The following is a 6281-nucleotide window of genomic DNA, read 5'->3' on the forward strand; positions in this document are numbered from 1 at the left end:
TATTTATACTTTTGTATTTACTATTATATCTATTTTTCTTCTGGGTATATATTTTTGCCCATATTATGTTATGCACTTGTCACTTTATACATGCTATTTATGATTACCCCTATTATGCATATGGATGGTATTATTTTATTTTTTTATGTGTTATATCTATACTAGATGTCAGTATTTTTAATCTTTCTATTTTTTCTGGCCAGTATGGTAACTACTTTTAGCCATATTCCACTGTAGCCTTTTCTTTATGAAATATCATTAACTTTGCTCCATCATTTATGCCCTGATAGGTTGCGTAGCCTCCTTAGTGCCCATCTAACGATGTGATTTATCCCATCTCCTGGCTATTTCTCCCTGTCCTTTGTATTTCACTCTGGTGCGCAACATTGTGGTGCATCATTTCCTGATCCGGGGGTGTTCAGTGCTGCATGCGCTCCTGTGTGGAGCACCTTACATCCTTCAGCCGCACCTTCCGGTCATTGCTTTCTCCATATTCATGCATTCGACCTTGGGACGCATGACCGCGGTACATCATTACCACTTCCGGGGTTGCTTCATGCTATGCGTTCCTGTTGGAGAACTGGACATTACTTTTCGGCTGCACCTTTTGTGTTCCACGGTTGGACGCATCGTTGCTACATGTCACTTCTGGTTCCAGAGGTGCCTCTCTGTGGCAGCATTCCACGGTGGAACGCATACATCTTTATAGGCTTTTGATTTGCATTTTATATGGCCAAGGCTTTTTCTGCTGATGCCCAATATAGCATCATTGTTATGGGCGTATGTTATTTTTTCCTTGCTGGCAATTAGTCTATTTCATCATGCCACAACACTTGTTATTAGGAACCATTAAGTTTGATTGGCCTGTGTGACATATAAATAAACCCCCCATTCACTTCCCCCCAAACTCATTGAGAAAGCCACTGGGCGAAACGTACATTGGAGTCACAGGAGCCACGGAATACTGACTACTGGTAGATATTTATACATTATATCCCTTCTTTTCATGCTTTCTATGCACTTTACTTCTAGATATGTTTGTCTAAAAGATTCTTTGCACTATATAGTCTAAGTATATGGGATTCTTATCATGTTTAACTGTTATTTGGTCAGTATTCCCGCCAATGATTTTCCTGTACTATGGTTTCTGATGTTGTTCTTTGGTCCCCTATTTCATGTTTTTTATGATATAATTCACTAAAATTTGATATATTTTATAAGGTTTTTTTTGTTTCCTTTTGGTTTATTCACCTATTTCTGGGTACATTAAGAAAAATAGTTAAACAATACTATTCCGTTATTATTTAGAATGGCACTTCCATATTTTTGACACGGAAACAAAAATACTCAAACCTACAGTAAGGACTGGGCAACGAAGAGATCCATAAAACAGGGAGATTTTATTAAATATCAAAATGTGTTAAAACGCAAAGAATACAGTAAGCAAAAATGTCATATAGGGGATGCTGGGTGAGACAAATGGTATGGATATAATGGGCAGGGAGGTATAGTTGTAATGATATTTTAGTACTGTGACTATAATCCTCTCCAAGTATGCTTACAACCACAATCTGGCATTATCCATAGTCAAAATGTAATACTACGTAAAAATAGGCACAAAAGAATATATGGTAACGGTAATATGAGTAAAGACCTATTATAATGAAAACGCTCCTCAAGGTGCTGCACAGTGGTCTTATGGAGGTACACAGCCAAATAAGAAACACTTGGTGGGGACAGTAATGCTTCCCAGACTTAAAAACACATAGGTGATTATAGATTAAGAGTATCTATCAAAGAAAGACTGCAGCAACTGAGTGGTAAGTACCTTACCGTGTGACTGCAGTAAATGTGCCAGGACAGAGTGTTCACCCAGGCGTCTGCTCAACCGATGCGCATTTCGCCGCCAGCTTCTTCCGGGGGTGAAAAATGTACATTTCTCTGGAATAACACATCGGTTCACAGATATCAATGAATCACTTTATTCAACTTTCTATGACCTACGATCCCATATAGACGGCTTAGGGGGGTTGATCCTTCTGACTGACTCCCTTTAAATTATAGCAAATGCATGGAGCCATTTGAGGCTATGTCTACTCCCTCAAAATTCTGGTGACCTTTGAGAAAATGTAGGTGCCAGTGGCATAACAACCGCGGTTGCCACCGCAATCAGGCCTGCATGTGAGGTGCCTACCGACACCAAGCCCCATTACTTCAGCTGGATGTGCGTCCTTGGACACTCATCGAATTGTAGTGTATTGCTGGGCACAAACTCACCGTTTCCGTGCACTGAAATACATACTCGTACAGCCGACCAGAGGACAGCAGCTGGTGTCGGCATGTACATGACTGGGGCGCATGGCAGTGACTTCATGCGCTCCCAACACTTGGAGGCTGAAGTCAGCTGCAGGCTTCAAAAGATTTTCTGTAAAAATTAGTGACGCTATGATTGCCCATTTTGGTAATCTTCAAGTTTCATGGACTAGGTTTTTGAACAAGGAAAAACTACTGCTGTGTTGGCCCTTGGTGAAAATGTGGACATGGACACTCTGCTTCCAGCGTCTGTACCAAGAAGCGCTGATGCTGCTGAAGGTTTTAAAATTTTGAAAAGAAAGAAATATAATAGATGATGGATTGTGTCACTTGCTGTATCGGAGCCCTTATCCAAGAAGGGCTAGGTGTCTCCCGAGAAGGAAGAAGATATTGGGACAAGTTTGCAGCTTCATATTTTATAATGTTTTAATTCTTGCACAAACTCTTCCCTTAAGGTCTGGTATGGTCAAGGATGACCATAATTAAAGTATGGGTGAATGTAGTAGTAGAGGAGCTGATGGTCTGCTCCATGACACTGAGGGGTTAAATGTGTTTTATATTGAGGCATATTGTCAGGGGCAACACTCACTGGGGCTGCAGTCTAGCGTAGGCAGGGTTAACTAATGGTCGGCCCAGTTTGGGGTTGGGGAACAGCCTTAGTGCCAAGTTCAGGAAGTGACAATTCGGTGTGGGACAGTGGAGTGAAGTGACAGCAGCAGTCTCACACATTGGGCTGCTAGGGACCCCACTGCAGGGCAGTGTGTTGTCAAAAATACCCTTCCACGTGATTCCGTCTGCCAGCCTGGGGAACCTCGAGATGGACATCTGGGCCCATGGGTGCCCTCAGCCTGTGAAGCTCAGACGATATGAGGCGGGAGGTGTTGCAATCCGGGTGCACTGCTAGTGGTGATGAAGACTTCCTAGTGCTAGTGAATATATACACTACCTATACTGAGAGTCATGGCTGAAGTTGTGTCCGGTACCTGTGGGAATGATGACAACCCATATCCTATATGCCTGCTTGTAAAAATTCCCCAGGAAAAGTTTGATTGTTTTTATAAAACCTTGATTGCTGCCAAGGTTCTGGAAGAGGAAAACCTGGAGCCAATAGAGGTCTGCAGGCCAGAAGTAAGTGTGATGCACCCCACACACAGCAGCACCCCGACACAGGGACATGTGTTGTCTGTAGAGTGCCAGAGCGAGTGGGAGCAGCAACTCGCCCACGTCTAAAGAGAAGTCACCAGGAACCTACTTTGGACTAATGTCAGAGACGCACAGATGGCAGTCGGCTGCTCGCAGTATGCTTTCTCTGAAACCCATGGGACAGTCCAGGGAGTCTAAGGAAGGAAAGCCATAGTCGTAAAGGAACCCTACCAGTGGTAGTATATGAGGATCCATCAAATCTTTCATGCAGGGTGATGTACAAAAGTCACCATTAGGAGACCTGCACCAAACTTACAGACAGCCACGAGCCACATGTGGCTTATTAGTCACAGATAAGGGATCCCTAATCTACATGGTGTGGGGGGGATTGTGAGGCTTTGAGTGGTGAACAGAAGGCAGAGAACCCTCACTACCTGTCACTTTATTCAATATGTACCATAGCTTAAGGAACATTTTTTTCTTATTTCTAAACAGTAAAACCTTTATATGTTTTGGCTGTAATAAAATCAGTTATAAAGACTAAATAGATTTAATTGTTCTTTATAAAACAATAAGGTGTTTGGATGTCATAAAGGATGGTTCCTTGCTCTGCCGTCCAGTGAATGATTGCCATGGAGTCGGCTTCACCCGATTGACTCGCTGCATCTTCTCTGTGAGAGCAGTTGATCACTGAGGGCATTGAGCTGGAGTTTAGGGTGTTAGCTTGGGTTGTCTCCAGCCCGAGCAGGTGGGATCTGACATCATCCATTCTGTATGTGATCGGTCTTCAGACTGGATGTTGATGTTGCAATTGGTTCTTATTTGCAGTCTTGATCTTCTATATTTTGCCTCATCCGGTGTCACTGGAGGCTTCATTTCTCTATAATAACAATTTCTCTTCAGTCTGGGGGACGGTTGGTGGAATGACCCAGCCTATATCTTTTAGGATGTCCCTGTGAGAAAATGATAAAATGTTATGGAAAAGTATGGACTATTGCACACGACGCACTATGGCATTTATGGTTTTATATATCAATGAGTAATTCAATCTTTTAATTTTTCTGATGAAAATGTCATCTTGAAAGATGGAAAATGGCTGCTGACCCTGTGCCGCACTGGATGGACTGTGCCGCACCTCCCGCTGTGCCCCCTCCAGGAGTGATGCTTAGGTTCCTATGAAATATATATATATATATATATTACATGTGACAATCTCTTGTGCCAAATCACATGGCAGCATAATACACAACAACTATCACTTATAATTGGACTATAAAATACTCACTGTTTCTGCATCACTGCTGGCAATGAATTCCCTCAATGGAACACAAGGGTTCTCCAGGCATCAAATAAAAATACAGTCACTGGCGGGTGGAATCTCATATTGGGGTCATTAACTACTACCAGAATCTCCCCATAGTTTTCCAGATGTGCTTCGAACAGAAACTGAGGCTCGCTGTTAATGTGCCTGCAGAGTGGACAGCTGTTATTGTCCAGTAGCCATCTTCCAATGCACGCAAGGTGGAAGAAGTGGGCGCACTGCATGTGGCTAACTTGATCCCCAGGTGTAAAGTCATCCAGACAGATGGCACATGTCGCTGGTGGGTCCTCGGCTGACCTTACGGAGGTGGGGAGTAGCAGCATGGATGAATTCACCACTGCAAGCCGGGTGGTAATGGGAGATGGGTTAGCATCTTCAGACCTTTCCGGTGCTGCTGCTGCTGGTGGTGGTGGTGGTCTTCTTTGTCTCTGCCTTCTACCTCTAGTGTTAACAGGCGCTATCGCCATTCTTCTTTGTCGGGCAATCCTGCCCCTTGTCCTGTGGGCTATAGGGGAATCCTCCCTGCTATGCCGCGATGTTCCTGTGTGAAAAAGATAAACACATATAAGGACTTTCTCCTGTAGAATATTTTCCCCTATACGGAATATAGATTTTAGAGACCTGTGTATGGACGTATTAGTGGATCTTTATGCCCTTCCCCATCTTACCTGATGTAGAAGGTCTTGTGATCTCATTTGATGAAGGCTCTCCTGGGACTTGGGATGGATTAGAATTGTCCCTTGAAGCCATGATCCTCTCAGTGTGGGGCAAGATGGTGGAACTCTCTTAGCCTTGAAGACACTGAATAACGCTGACCAAAATAAATCTTCACGATAAACGCTCAAGAAATATTTCCTTGTCTTTGCCAAAAAATAACAAAGTCAAAAGGGAGCACTCGCTAGAGATACTTCTCTTACATGTGTGCACCGATCAACACAACAACAGCCCCTTTAACAGCCGAGGCCATTGTTATGTCATAATGTCATCACCTGACATTCCATGGTCCGTGTTCCATGATGTGTCCTGATGTCACTGTCTACCTCATCATGCAGCTCTGGGCCACAGACTGGATATGCCTGTACAATTATATAATGCAATGTATTATTGGGATATACATGGAATTACTAATCGTTTGTACAAAATAAAACAAAAAACTGATTTTAATAACAAAATCATTTATAATTCAAGTGAATTAGTTATTTCACTTGATTTGTTTTAAATCACAAGGTAAATAGCATAAAATATAAAGGTGAAATGGTTTTATTTATGCATTACCCCATTTAAAAAATAAATTCAAACTACCCCCTAAGGACCTGGTTTTCGTTTCGAGATCCATAACTTCTTTTATTTTTCCCTCCACAAAAACATATTTGGGTTTTGTTTCTTTGTGGGACGAGTTGTAGTTTGGGATGACACCAGAGGCGTAGCTACGGTTTTGGCTAAGGGAGGGAGAAACTTCTGAGTGGGACCCCAACCTGGTAACTGATTACAACTGGGTGATGCA

At 42.7% G+C, this 6281-nt stretch overlaps 1 long non-coding RNA gene across 2 annotated transcripts; it reads right to left on the reverse strand.

The window, feature by feature from the left end:
• Positions 1–4001: 4001 nt before the first annotated feature.
• On the reverse strand, positions 4002–5267 carry LOC143787662 (uncharacterized). 2 transcript variants are annotated; one of them, XR_013218426.1, is made up of 3 exons: positions 4742–5267; positions 4561–4629; positions 4002–4409 (listed from the first exon to the last, which is right to left on the reverse strand). It is a non-coding gene; the product is annotated as an uncharacterized LOC143787662 (long non-coding RNA). The 2 variants fall into 2 exon arrangements; XR_013218425.1 differs by having other exon boundaries at positions 4002–4629.
• Between the last annotated feature and the right edge of the window lie 1014 nt (positions 5268–6281).

Source organism: Ranitomeya variabilis, chromosome 8 (genome assembly GCF_051348905.1).
Source record: "Ranitomeya variabilis isolate aRanVar5 chromosome 8, aRanVar5.hap1, whole genome shotgun sequence".
In the NCBI taxonomy this organism is placed as follows: domain Eukaryota; kingdom Metazoa; phylum Chordata; class Amphibia; order Anura; family Dendrobatidae; genus Ranitomeya; species Ranitomeya variabilis.